At 51.6% G+C, this 14,682-nt stretch overlaps 1 protein-coding gene across 1 annotated transcript in view; it reads right to left on the bottom strand.

Moving 5' to 3' along the window:
• Stk10 (serine/threonine kinase 10) overlaps positions 1-14,682 on the bottom strand; it is a 101,988-nt gene that overhangs the window by 61,833 nt on the left and 25,473 nt on the right. The window lies entirely within an intron of this gene.

Below are 14,682 nucleotides of genomic sequence, written 5' to 3'. Positions count from 1 at the left end.
TGACCCTGAGCTGGAGGTCACAGCTGATCCTGAGCTGGAGGACCTCAGATGACCTCAGATGGAGGTCACAGGTGACCCTGAGCTGGAGGTCACAGTTGACCTTGAGCTGGAGGACCTCAGATAACCTCAGATGGAGGACCACAGATGACCCTGTGCTGGATGGAGGTCACAGATGACCCTGGGCTGGAGGTCACAGCTGACCCTGTGCTGGATGGAGGTCACAGCTGACCCTAGGCTGGATGACCTCAGATGACCCTGGGCTAAAGGTCACAGATGACCCTGTGCTGGAGGTCACAGATGACCCTGGGCTGGATGACCTCAGATGACCCTGTGCTGGAGGTCACAGATGACCCTGGGCATCTGAGCTGGAGGTCACAGGTAACCATGGGCTAGAGGTCACAGATGACCCTGTGACCACAGATGACCCTGTGTTGGAGGTCATAGGTGACCCTGTGCTGGAGGTCATAGGTGACCCTGTGCTGGAGGTCACAGATGACCCTGTGTTGGAGGTCACAGGTGACCCTGTGCTGGAGGTCACAGATGACCTTAGCCAGAGGGGAACACTGCCTTAGCACAGAAAACCTCATAGCTGAAAAGTCAAAGTTGCAGGGTATAAAAATCATGTGAAAACCACACAATGTTTGTGAAAGAAAGCAAAGTTGACACAATAGACATGGAAAGACATTCAGGTTCACTGATTGTAACCTGACCTTGTTAAAATGTGACAGCAGTTGTACAGTTAAAATTTTGTTAAGAGGTTGATTCTCAGCCGGGCAGTGGTGGCACACACCTTTAATCCCAGCACTCGGAAGGCAGGGGCAGGTGGATCTCTATAAGTTCGAAGCCAGCCTGGTCTACAAGAGCTAGTTTCAAGACTGTTAGGACTGTTATACAGAGAAACTCTGTCTTGAAAACACCAATGTGTGTGTGTGTGTGTGTGTGTATGTGATCATCCACTGCTGTCTACAGGCTCACCACCAGCTGCTGTCTACAGGCTCACCACCCGCTGTTGTCAAGGCTAGGGAATTCTACCAAGTCCTAAAAAAATCTTTTATACAAATGGAAAAACCGAGCCTCAGGTTCACAGGGATTTTAAGGAGCCCTCAGCAGTCAAAACAACCTTAAAAAAAGGAGACCACAACTAGAAGTCTCACATTTTCTGAACTTCATCTCAGCTAGAAGGTTGAGAATCTAGAAGCCTTACACTTTTAAAACATAATACAATGCTGCACAAATTGATAAAATCTGGTAATGGCACAAAACAAACAGAAGGATGAACAAAACAAACAGCCCAGAAATAATCTCTCATATATATGGTCCAGAGACAGTCAGTTGGGCTGTCAACCCTGAGTATGGTCTTCTCAACAAATGGGGTTGGAAAACTGGACACCCACAGGGAGAGAAAGAAACCAGACTCTTACTTTACACAAACAGTAATGGAGAATGAATGAAAAGTTGGATATAGGCAGAAACTGAAGGCAACAAGAGAAGCTTCATGCCACTGGTCTTGACAGTGACTTCACAGACACAACATCAGACATATAGGTGCCGTGACCACGAAAGACCAGATGGGCCTGTCTGATGCAGACACTTCTGTGGAACAGAGGACACAGGGTAGAAGGTGGCCTACAGCCCAGGGACACACCTGCCAACCACACCACTTCCTAACAGGCTCATCTCCAGATGACACAATGAGTTCCTAGAAGCCAGAAGCAAAGGAAACTCCAACAGCCTAACCACGACAGGCCAGGACAGGAAGGGACACATCTCCGAAGACAAGAGTACAAGCAAACATGTCCTAAACACCAGCAAAGTCTGTCTGTCACACTGCTGTTATCAGAGACAATGCTATCAGGTGCTGTTGAGGGGACACAAAGGGAGCCCTGGTCCACTTCCAGAGAGGACACAAAGTGGCGTGGCTGCTACAGAACACAGCATGGAGTTGTATGGCAACCAGAATTCAAGAGGCAGAGGCAGGAAGTTTGAGTTGAAGGCCATCTTGGGGTTTCTCAAGAAGCTATACAACATCTGGGCTTTTATCTAAAAGGATTGAAACCAGGATCCCAAAGAGCGGTGAATACTTCCATGCTCCCTGAAGCACCATCCAGAAAAGGCAAGGTGTGAAAGCAAGCTCTGTGTGCAGGACAGATGCGTGGCACATGTGGAGTGGTTCACACACCAGAACTGCTGGCTTCTAAAGAAGAGAGGAAAAGTCTGCACTATGGCGGAAGACAAGCGTGAGGGAGAGAAACCAGCAGCAGGAAGACACTGCCGACTCATTGATGCCAGGGGCCCAGAACTAAAAACACAGATCCCAGAGCAGAGCCAGCTGCCCAGCTGCAGACAGGGGGGCACTGATAAATGGACACAGAACTCCAGTTACTCAAGCTGACTGGCTCTGGAGCCCGTTGGCCACACTGTAGCAACAATTTACAATGTATTCTATGCTTAAAATTGTGTTAAGAGGTTGGTTCTCAGCAGGGCAGTGGTGGCACAGGCCTTTAATCCCAGCACTCAGGCGGCAGAGGTGGACAGATCTCTGTGAGTTCGAGGCCAGCCTGGTCTACAAGAGCTAGAGCTAGTTCCAGGACAGGCTCCAAAGAAAGAAAAGAAAAGAAAAAAGAGGTGATCTCTCTTCCTCAAATAGACTCTTGAAAAAAACAAGGAGGTATGGAGACATGGCTCAGTTAGTAAGGTGTATGTGGTACAAACATGAAGTCACAAGTTCAGATCCCCAGAATCCACATAAAAAACTGGGTGTAATGATAAATGCCTATAATCCCAATACTGGGGAGATGGAGACAGAAGGGTCCGTGGAGCTTGCTGTCTAAGTCAGTCTAGAACAATCAGTGAGCTCCAGGTTTGGGAGAGAATGAGACACTGTCTGAAAAAAAAAAAAAAGGTGTGTGAGTTGGGGGCGGGGTAAAGGAAGAGGACCGAAGTTGACCTCTAGCCTTCATAAGCATGTGCACAGAAAAATATAAACACACACTCACACATATGCCAAGAAAGTAAAACAAGAGCAAGCAAAGATGGGCCTCCACACAGGGATGCAGGTGGTAATTCTAGCCAGGAAGGCTTTGCTGTCCGTGCCCCCCTTGCTGGAGGGCAACACAGCTGGTCTCTTTCCTCAGTACCTAGGAGATCCTTGTTTCCTTGGCGACCACTACTTGAGGGCACCTGATGGGGGATATGACAGCAGCCTGGAGTCACCCGCTTCCTTGTGTGGCTGAAGGCCAAGGAAACTGGAAACCACCGTGGCCCACGCTGCCCTTGGTTAGGCTAAGCAGCTGTCTGGGGCCAGGCTCTGGGGCTCCTGGGCTCCACTGCTCTGACCATTTGTGAATGGAACGGAGATCCATGGGACTTTGGCCCTGCACCAGGCGCCGTTTCAGCAACAATGACAGAACAGGGCGAGGGCAGTGAGAGGCCACCCCTGCCTCACTGCCTCGTACATTCCTGGACAATGTAACCACTGGCAGAACACCCTAGCACCCAGAGGTCACTCTAGAAGACACCCTGCCTTCCCAGACAGCACTCTCTCTCTCTGCCCTGAGCTGTGTATGCGAAGCAGCAGGAACTGTTCAGGCCTGAGGAACCCAGAAATGCAAGTTCTCACACCTCCACCACACTCCCCTTCCCTGCTCGATGCTGACCCCCAGCAGCTGGCCAGCGAGTGCCGAGTGTGTGGGCACCCACATACAGCATCACTCCATCCCAGCTTTCAGACTGGCTAACTCGGGAACCTCAGTTTCCCCTTCCATGACACCGAGCACAGCTGGAGTACTTCTCTCTGACGCCATCCCCTAAGCAAGGCTCTGGACAATCACTCTTCAGAAGATTCCCTGGCAGAGGCTGGCATCGGGGCAGGGACCCAGTACATATGCCACCTGCTATGATCAGAATTAGGTGATATTTTATTCCCATTTTAGATATGGGGACCTGAATCTCAAAGTCAGGTCACGCATACGGTAAGCAGCAGAGCCAGAACCAGGATGGGGGCGAGGTGGGGTCTGTGAGAGATCTAGTAAGCATCAATCCCCCTCCTCTGCCTCAAGGAGGAAGCCAAAGGAAGCTTGAGTCACAGACCCTGGGTCAATGAGAGATGGGTCCCTTGGCCTCTTGGCTCTAACCCTTGGGCCTCCCATTCTACACAGGGACTGAGCAGGCTGCTCACTCAGAGATAAGAGGCCAGGATGTCCCAGGTCAGATAAGAGTGGCCTGGCCACCCCAGGGCTTAGACATTAACTTTTACAGCACCCGGAGAGCCCCACCAGGTACTGCCACAGCCCTAACTAAACCCAGAGACAACTGAGTCACACACAGTCCAGAGGTAAACCACCACCCTGCTGACCTGCAGGTCTCTGGGCTTCAATACTCCACCCCTGGCCTTTCCTGAGGCCATTACCATATACTGGCAAGACATAAAGAACTCAGCTGACCAAGACCAAGTGTGAAGCTCCTGAGGCCACTGGCATGCCACAAGCTACCTTAACCCTTTCCCTGCCGGAGCCTCTATTTCCCTACCTGGAAAACGACCCTTTGCAGCATCAACAGTGTAGGTCTCCGTGTGATTAGAGTCACCGTATCGCAGAACAAGCAGCTTTGTTGGTGAAAGCTGGGTGGTGTTACCCACTTGCAGGGCCTGGGCCTTGCACAACTGTCCAACAGTCTGTGGGAATCTGGCCAGAACCCAAAGGGTAGAAATCTATCTACCGATGCCTTACTGAATGGTGTCGCGTCTACACAGAACCCACACATCCTCCCACATGCTTTAAAGACTCTGGAGAGTGACAGCACCTAATTCAATGGAAATGCCAGGTAAATGGCTCTTCCCTCGTACCATTCAGGCAACACTGACTAGGAACGCTGTCTCTCTCTGTGTTCAGTACAGACAATGCAGAACCCGTAGGCACCGAGGGCTAGCTGCATACGATTAACAAGTGTTAGCTGGATGACTTTAAGACGTCCAGAAATTAGGGCAGAAACAATGCCCTGGGGCTGTGCTAAGCATTTTATTAAACATTCAAAGCCACAAGCCGTCATTCTTAACCATGCTGTATAGACAAGAATACCAAGGTTTGCAGGGTAAGGGACTGCCCCACACAGCACGTAAGTGAAGAATCGGGAATAAACTGACATTACTCTAAGACATGGGACAGCTGAACCCTCCGGCCAGCCACGAACAAGCTACCTTTTCCTCTCTGGGCCCATTTCTCCCTGAGGAAGCAGGGCTAGTGACTGTAGCTAGACCCTAGGTCAAGGGTTGGGCGTCTTCAGGCTCTCCAACACAGTGCAGAAGACAGAAGCTCATAGTTAGTCAACCAAAGCCTGAAGGAGGAAGTCAAAAAAAAAAAAAAAAAAGCAAGAGTCAACATAAACCCAGCCCAGTCATCAGCTGCAGAACCTCCCCACCTCCGAGCATCGCCAAACAATGCGGCCATTGAGTAGGGCGCCTACACCCACTAGGCTTCCTAGGACCAGCCTTGTTCCTCCATGCCAGTTCCACCCACCACCTTGCAGCAAGCTCGGGTTAGGAATCCAGCTTTCCCTGGTCCTGGCAGCGTTGGAATGAGGCCTGAGTCAGAGGCAGTAACCCTGGTTCTTGAATGCCTGCAGGGGTGGAGGTGGCAACTCTTCCCGTAGCCACCCCCACTCCATGGCCTTACTCAAAGGTGCTTGCCCAGGCCCAAGGCATCACTCAGATGGCACTGGGGTGACTCAAGAGCAAGAATGCCTCACCCCGCTCCTAGGTGGACTCTCCCAGAGGTTAGGGATCCTGGCCTCAGGCTCAGAGTCCCCAGGGCTGGAGTCCTGGCCACTGTGCAGGAAATGTGAAGTCAGGGCTGGGCTCAAGCTCTCTAGGGAGGACCAAGGGAGTCCCTTTTCTGCAGGGAGGATTTGGTTTGGCTGACCAGCTGGCTAGTCACCATTTCATAGGTTAGCCAAGAACAGTGCTGGGCCCAGAAAGGAATCAGCCAGTGCTATTCACAGGCATAGCTACCAAGGACTCAAGACCAGGACTTGGAACCCTTCAGACAGGGCACGCAGGACAAGAGCCGTATCAAGATTGTAGCAGGCTCCTGATCAGCACTGTCACAACCGACAACATATTTTTTTCACTTTATCATACTTATTTTATTATGGTTAATATGCTTTTCCATGATGACTAGTGAGGCGGGAATTTTATATACCCGTTGGCCACGAGCATGTCTTTTTTTTTCCCAAAGCTCCTCCCTCTTTTTCAATTGTACTCCGGGAGCTTGGCCCAGTGGTTAGCTGTGGATCTCTGCATCTGCTTCCGTCTATTCCTGGATGGAGGGTTCTAGCTTTTCTGGGGTTGTGGGCTGTAGGCTGATTATCCTTTGCTTTATGTCAGGTACCCACTTATGAGTACAGACTACATGTGTCTTTCTGGGTCCAGGCTACCTCACTCAGGATGATTTTTTCTAGTTCCATCCATTTGCCTGCAAATTTCAAGATGTCATTGTTTTTTTACCGCCGAGTAGTACTCCACTGTGTAAATGTACCACACTGTCTCTATCCATCCCTCGGTTGAGGGGCACCTAGGTTGTTTCCAGGTTCTACCAGTCATCTTTTTGCCACTACATGCAGAAACCTCCTCACAGAGATTCCTGCATTCAGGGGGTCTAGTCTGATCCTGTGCAGCTTCTGCCGCTATCACTGACTACACAGTTTACTGAAGGTTTCATAGCACTGAGTCCCTGAGAGGCAGGGTTGTCACCAGAGACAGGAGGTGACCACGGGGCAGTAAGCACAACAAGCTGGTACCACCTGCCAGCTCACGGAGCCGGAGAAGTAGTGCCAGGGTCCTGGGTCCCACCAGTGAATGACAACGGACTACGCAGTTTTTGCACGCCTTCCCACGTCACAGTCTTCACAGAGCCAAAGCATCTATGTGGCCAGGGTGTGCTGGGGCCTCCACCGGGAGCATGTAGCTCTGCCCCTAACTCAGCTCAGAAACTGCAGCCTCATCTGTCAAGCTTGGGCAACCACAGCACCAACCTATCTGGATGCCTAGTGTTCGGCAAGGACACCAAATGCAGCTCTGCCAGCAACGCCAGAGCTGCAGTCACTCACTACAGGACACTCGCAGTAACCAGCCCAACTCCAAACAGGTATCCCCTGCACCTACAACTTCCTGACCCATTATGATTGCCTCTGTGTATAAGCCAATGACGGCTAGATGAAGAATGGCCCCGCCTGCTAGGGGTGGGGGGTGGGCGTCAATCCCATGAGACCAGCCTGTGGAATGCAGAACCCACACAAGTGCTTTCATAATGGGGCAGAGGTCACAAGAGCCACAGAGCAAAGGTTCTCTCGGGGACAATCCTGCTGAGGCCTCCTGGGAGGGCAGCAGGGGAGTGGCCAGCAAAAAGGAGACGCCCCAAAATACAGAACAGAAGCAGTAAACATTGGCCCTGCTTCCTGCCTTGAACTGCGATGGGTCCTTGTCATGTCCAGGAGCCCTGGTAGAGTGAGGGCAGGTAGGCTCGGTTCTGCATGGGGACCCTCAGGGCTAGAGCCACAACCATGAGGCAAGTCAGAGGACTGGGTGCTCCTGCATAAGATGCTGTCTAGGGAAGGTTCATGCTAATTCTGAGGCTGGGGCAGCTAGGCTCGCCCTTCCCTACAGGAAGCTACACACTCCAAGGCCAGCATAATCCTAGAGATTATCCTAGGCTCTGCTCCGCCTCTTCAGTTTCTCCTGCCTTTCACAATGTTACCAGTGGGACTCAATCACAGCCAGCACTTGAATCCTCAGGGGACAAACTTCATCTGAACCACAGCACCCTCCCTGAGTCTCCAGGAGGCCATGTGTAAGATGGGGGTGGCAAAAGGAAATGCACCTGCCTCAGAGGACAGAGGGGCCTGTGTAACCACAGTACAGAGAGAGGGAGGGAGGGAGGGAAGGAGAGAGAGAGAGAGAGAGAGAGAGAGAGAGAGTTAAGAGACACAAATGGTAAGCAGAAGTTAGTGACTATCAGGGAGCCCAGGAGGAGCAGGTCCTCAGAGCCCATGCCCAGGGGTCACACACCCCTGAGAAGGACTGCCCTGGCCATTCAGATGGCTAAGGATTCAGAATTAAAAATTACAATAACAAATAGGGGGTGGCGGCACAGGCCTTTAATCTCCGCACTCTGGAGGCAGAGGCAGGTGGATCTCTGTGAGTTCAAGGCCAGCCTGGTCTACAGAGTGAGTTCCAGGACAGCCAGGTCTTTTACACAGGGAAACCCTGTTTCGGGGGGAAAAGGCACAATAATAGAAGGGGCAGGCTCATTCAACAACAGAAGAGGTGGGCTCAAAGGCACAGACCCAGCTGCCCAGGGAGGGGGACACTTCTTGCCAGGTCATTGTGTCAGGGAAAGAAATTAGAGACCTTGAGGGTGGGGATGGGAGGCAGAAGTGTCCTTGTCTAGAGGCACCAGTCCTAGGGGTCACTCAGGCCTCATGACTCCAGCCCAGCACGCCCTGAGCTGAACTGCACGGTGTATCTTCCTCTTTAATTGACTCCTTTTACGTCTTTCATAGCGCGGACTATACTACGGACTGCAGTAGGTATAGTGTTGATCACCTAGGATCCTTTATCACTCTTTGTATTTAGAATGTTCAAAGTCCCCTGCTAGTGATTCTGAACCACGTGCAGACACGCACACACGTGCACACATTCCCTTGCTGGAACTCCCCAAGGCAGGCCTCCTAGCTTCTGTGCATCCCGGCCTGAGGAACAAGCCCTGTGGGAGGAAATGGCTCTCGGTGCTCTCTTCTGGAAATACATCCTCTTAGTCACCTCTACTCACTTCGGCTTTGGTAAAAATGTAGAATGAAGACTATTTCATTTCCTCTCAGTTTCACCCTAAGAGAGTCGGTGCAGGCCGACAGTCGAGGATACTGAGGTCTGTGGCTACCTGACAGGCACATCCCAGTCTCGGGATGTGTATCTGAGGGCACGTGTGGCCTGCGGCATGTACCACAGGTACCAGTCTGTGTCCTAGTGCCACAAAAGGCAGGTGTCTCCCCACCACGGTGGCAAAAGGCTGTGGGAGGGAGGGACTGTTGGCTCTCACCCAGGGCCATCTGGACAGGGACACTTGGCAACATCTGGAGACAACTTGGGATGTTGTAACTTGGAAGGAAGGTATCCTGGCACTACTGGGTAGAGGCGAGGGATGGCGCCAAGCCGGCCATACCCAGGACAGCCCAGCAAGGCTCACCTGTTCCAAACTGCCCAATGCCGAGAGCAAGAAACCTGGTGCAGACTTAACAGTCTCAAAAACCCAGGTCCTACTCTGGGGCCACATGGGAAGGAGTAGGCAAGTGGCTTCCAGCAGCTAGTCTCCACTCTTCCCACACGATGTCTGTGGTGGTTTCATCAAGAGAGGACGCCACAGCTAAAAACCCGGGGTTCACAATGAGCAATGAGAAGTGGGCTCCAAGGTGGGAGAGACCGCAAGCACGGTGCCCAGGCTCTGCCTGTCCACTACTCAGTGACACACACAACAGGTCACTCTGGTCCTTCACCACCCCACCTCAAGCAAGAAGCCCTCCTGACCCGGTGTGGCTTGGTCTGCCCAGATGTCCTTACCACAAGACCATCCCCCACGGGGAGCCTGGCAGGAGGGCGGAAGTGTTACCTTGCACTGAGGCTGCGCATGGCCCTCCCAGGGGACCTTCCCTGGGGCAGGACCCAGACCAAGGCTTCATTAGGGCAAAGGGCTCAGCCACAACAGAACACCTTTGTTTTATTTCCATGGCAGCGGACCCAGTTTTCCACTTAAGGTGGTGATATGAACGCTTCTTTTTAAATAAGCGCACTTAATATCTGAAAAGTGAGATTGTCATTTTGAAAGCCACAAGTGTTGGGGCTGGGAAGATGGCTCAATTGGCCTGCCAGGCAAGTGTGAGGGCATCCTAGCACGCACAGAAGAAGCTGGGTACGGTGGTACACACACCTGCAGTTCCAGCGCAAGGCAAGTGACGGTCGGATCCCTGGAGCTCAAGAGGCCGGCCAGCCCAACAGAATCAATGAAACCCAGGTTCTGTGAAAAACGCTGCCTCAAAGTTAAGGTGGGAAGTGACTGAAAAAGGCACGCAATATTGACCCCTGGCCTCCACACACTTGTGCGTGGTGGGATGAACGGGGCTACTTTACTGTTAGCTGTTCTCCCTGCCGTGAGGCTCTCTCACTGCGGAATTCCTAGCCCCTAAACCGGTGCTACTGTGGACAAGTCAGTCCCATTTCATTTCACTCTGGGCCAGACTCCAGTCAAGGTAGCGTCTGCTTGGTCCTCTATGGCACCTGTCTCAGGGCCTCTGAATTTCTGACTGTTGCTACTATCAAATTTGCAGAGGTCTGCCTCCACCTAGGTTTCTGGGATCGGTTGAAATGTCCCCGCCCTTTCTCTGGAGGGAGGTTTTCTCCTTCTCTATTGCAGGCCCTGGCTCCTGACCACACTCCAGAAACCTACGTCCAGGGCACTTCCTCCCTGGACTTGTTCTACCTCACTTTCCACTCGCTCAAGTCCTCCCACTCACGTCTGTGTTTCAGAGTGTGACCTCACTTTGTGGGACAGTAGGTAGAGAGGGCTCACACTGCTGTGAGAAGGGTCCATCTGCCTGTGCGGGATACAGGAGCTTGGCGGACAGCCAGCTCCTCTACGCCCATTCCCAGGAGCAGCCCGGTCTGGTTCTGTTACACACCTACATGGGATAACATGCTCCTGAGACCACACGGGAAGCTTGGGCCTCAAGACACCCCACAGAGGTGACACCACAGCCAGTGTGGCCTCCAGCCTTCAATCTCAGAACCACACGGCTTCTCGCCTTGCTTCTCTCCAACTCCTATGCATCCTGTAAGACACAGTTCAAAAAAATGTCTCTTCCCCTGGTGTGGTCCATGATCCACATCACATCCTTAGGCTTCCGGCTGGATCTACTCTGAGCTGCTTCCCGACAAGACTCAAAGCTTTACCTCTTGCCCCCAAAGCTGACACAGAATGTACTTCCCCTGAGCAAAACTGCAACTGGGTTGCCAAGGCCAAAAATAGATATTTTCAAACTTCAACCAGCATGACTCACCTAGAAGGCGCTCAAACTACAGGCTGGGAGGCAGCACCCTGTTTATGACAGGGAGGGCCAGGTGGGGCTCCATCACCCACATGACTGATAGTTCCAGGAGGAGCTGAGCCTACTGGTCTAAAGGCTGACCATGATAAGGTCAGATTAAAACCTTCACCTTGGCATCCAGGCTTTGCACAACATGGCCTCCAATTATTGTACCAGCTGCACCTCTCCCCAGGGGCTGCCCCACTCCAAGAGCAGCAATGACCCTATGAACTGAAGTTCCCTAAAGAAGTCGCACCTACACCGAACATTCCATAAAAACCGACGAACGGACTGGAATGTCAGTGAATGGGGAAGTTTGAACGCTGCAGAGACAAATTATCTTAGGCCGTCTTGGCCCCATTAAAAAGCCATTTGTTGCCCACCTCTGTGTATGACTTAATATCCTGAGATTACTACGTGAGCCCTTTTAGAATGCATAAACAGGTCCCTAGCTGTCATCAATCCAAAAGCTAAGAACTGTCAGGCAGCATCTAGGGCTATAAGAGAAATTTCCCCAATTTGCTGTAATTGATTACCTGAGGTTCCCACCAATGTGTGGATGGTGGATAGGAGGGATGGATGGAGTAATGGGGGATGGGGAGGGAGGGATGGACGGAGTGATGGGGGATGGGGAGGGAGGGATGGACGGAGTGATGGGGGATGGGGAGGGATGGACAGACGGAATGATGGGGGATGGGGAGGGATGGATGGAGGGATGGGGATGGGGAGGGAAGGATGGACGGAGTGATGGAGGATGGGGAGGGATGGATGGACGAAGTGATGGGGGATGGGGAGGGATGGATGGACTGATGGGGGATGGGGTAAGATGGACAGAGAGATGGTGATGTGAATGGTGGGTAGGGTGTCTCAACTAAAAGGGCAAAGGCACAGTAGCAGGCATGGCACCCTAACTTATTTTTAAACTCTATGTATGAAAACATATAGAAAATACATTTTGAATGAGTGGGTCCTCTGGCAAAAGAAAAATCCAAACAGCTTTCATTTTTTGCTTTTCCATATGTTCCCATTATTCTTCAGTTACTACCCAAGTGACATCAGCCATTTCTTCTTTCTCTAATCGCTTAAAAACAATTATTACTATTACTCATAGACAAAAATCTATGTCCTGCCTGGTCCCAGAATCGTTCAGTACCAAAGAAACACACAGAAGCTTATATTAATTGTAAACTGTTTGGCCTATTAGCTCAGGCTTATTAATTAACTAGCCCTTATAATGTAAATTAACCCATAATCCTTGTCTATGTTTAGCCACGTGACTTGGTACCTTTTCTCTATAAGGCATTCTCACTTGCTTCCTCTGCCTCTGGCTGGTGGTGGCATGGACCTAGAAACTTCTGTCTACAAATACTACTACTACCACCACCATCATCATTATCATTATTATCTGTGTGCAAATGCGCATGCCACGGTGGACATGTGAGGTCAGAGGACAACTTGAGAGTCACTCCTTTCCTATCTGTATTGAGCTCTGGGGACTGAACTCAGGTCCCCAGATTCGCACAGCAAGCACCATCCAGCCCTGAAAAACTAGTTTTCAAAGCAGCTCCAGGACACAGCTGAAGTCTGCTGTTCATCTGTTGTTATTTTCTGTTGACTGAAACCCTGAAACAAACACAACAACAATAAACACAGCAGAAAGCAGCTCCAAGAATCAAGACGGAGGAAACATAAAGTCTGGCTTCATCCTCCTTGGCCCTTTGGCTCTGAGCAGGAGGCTTGCCTCTCTGTGCCTCTTTTTCTTTCTCTGGAAAAGGGAGACCAACTAGTGACTCTTCCTGTCCTGCCCCACCCCCGGGGTCCCAGGTGACAGGGGACAAACAGGGCTTTAGAAGCTGAAGTTGGCTATGTAGATTTTATTTCACCACTTCTGACCAAGGGGCTCCCCCAAGAGATGCTCAAACAGTAAAACAAAAGATAAAAGCAACAGGGTGGAGTCCGGGGGGGGGGTGGGGAGATTGATGGGGACAGAGTCCAGGGTGGTGGGGGAGACAGCAAGTGAATGGGAACAGAGACTTAGGGGTGCAGCAAGTAACAGGGACAGAGCCTGAGGTAGACAGCAAGTGACGGGGGACAAAAGCCAAGGGAGGCCAGCAAGTGACAGAGGACATAGCCTGGGGTCTCCCCTGTTACTGGGGACAAAAGCCAGGGACAAAGCATGGGGGGTGGGCAGCAAGTGACAGGGGCCAGAGCTCTGGAGGGGAATAGCAAGTGACAGAGGGCATAGCCTGGGGTTGGGGAGCAGCAAATGACAGTTGAGGGGGGGAGTGACAAGTGACAGGGCACAGAGCCTGGGGGGCCAGCAAGTGATGGGGACAGAGCCCTGGAGGGGGGAATAGCAAGTGACGGGATGGGGGATGGAGCTGGGGGGGACAGCAAATAATAGGGGACAGAGCCCTGGAGAGGCAGCAAGTGACAGGGCACAGAACCCTGGGTAGGAGGAGCTATGCCATGGCCTATGTATGTCCTCCAAGAATTCAGGCACTGGAAGCATGGTCCCCAGCGAGGCGATATTAATGGGAGGTGACATCACCTTTAAGAGGGAAGATTCATCATGAAGTCACAGAGACAGGCCCTAGGAGGGACTGAGGAGGAAGGAGCTCCTGTCTGGGACCTTAGGAGCTCTCTGGCTCCCAATATCACCAGGAGATTTTCTTCAACAAAACCCTCCATGATTCCCACTGACCTGAGCCCAGCCAACCTTCGCACCACAGTCCGGAACCGCCAGAGCTGTGTGACAACTAGTTGTCTTGTGTTCAAGAAGCCCCTCCTCGGGCATCTCACAGAAATGGGCACCACAGACTAACTCAACCTGGGAAGGCCAAGTCCCTGTCCCTTGGCCACTGGCTTCCTCCTGCCTGTGAGGTGAGAGAGCAAGGGGCCTAGTAAACTCTACCTTTTCCTAAGCAGCCAGAGCTCTTTCTCCAGGGAACCAAGTTTCTCCACTTAGCAGGGTTAGGTCAAGTGTTCTGTCAATATAAGGCCAAGACTACTGCCCACTGGGCGTGGAAAATGGCAAAGCACCCCTGGCCAACAGCAAGCTCCCCAGTGTTCTGAGACCCGACTAAACACACCTCCAAACACACCAACCCACCACAGCAGTGTGCACCATGCGTAAAGCATCCCTTTCCGATCAGTACACGCTTCTAAACCGCCCCTCCCAGCCGCAGTGGCAAGACCTGGGCTCACATAGCCCCAGTCATGGCTGAGGTGCCTGGCACCTGAGGACCCTCAGCCACATCTCCAACTGTCTGCAAGATTCTGATGCTGTCAGATGCACCCAAAATTTACTTGAGATGTTTCTTACACACACATCACTTCATTTCCTTGGTGTCCAGATTTTGGAGGGGTATTATTTACATAAGTGTATGCATGTATATACATGTATATGGGACACACATACATATATGCATGTATATATATATGCTACTGGGCTGGAGATGTAGCTCAGTGGTAGAGCACTTGCCTAGCACACACAAGGCCCTGGTCTCAACTCTCTCTCTCTCTCTCTCTCTCTCTCTCTCTCTCTCTCTCTCT

This window comes from Microtus ochrogaster, chromosome 7, assembly GCF_000317375.1.
Source record: "Microtus ochrogaster isolate Prairie Vole_2 chromosome 7, MicOch1.0, whole genome shotgun sequence".
NCBI lineage: Eukaryota > Metazoa > Chordata > Mammalia > Rodentia > Cricetidae > Microtus > Microtus ochrogaster.
The sequence above is the reverse complement of the archived record's forward strand: the minus strand, read 5'-3'. Positions and strand labels throughout refer to the sequence as shown.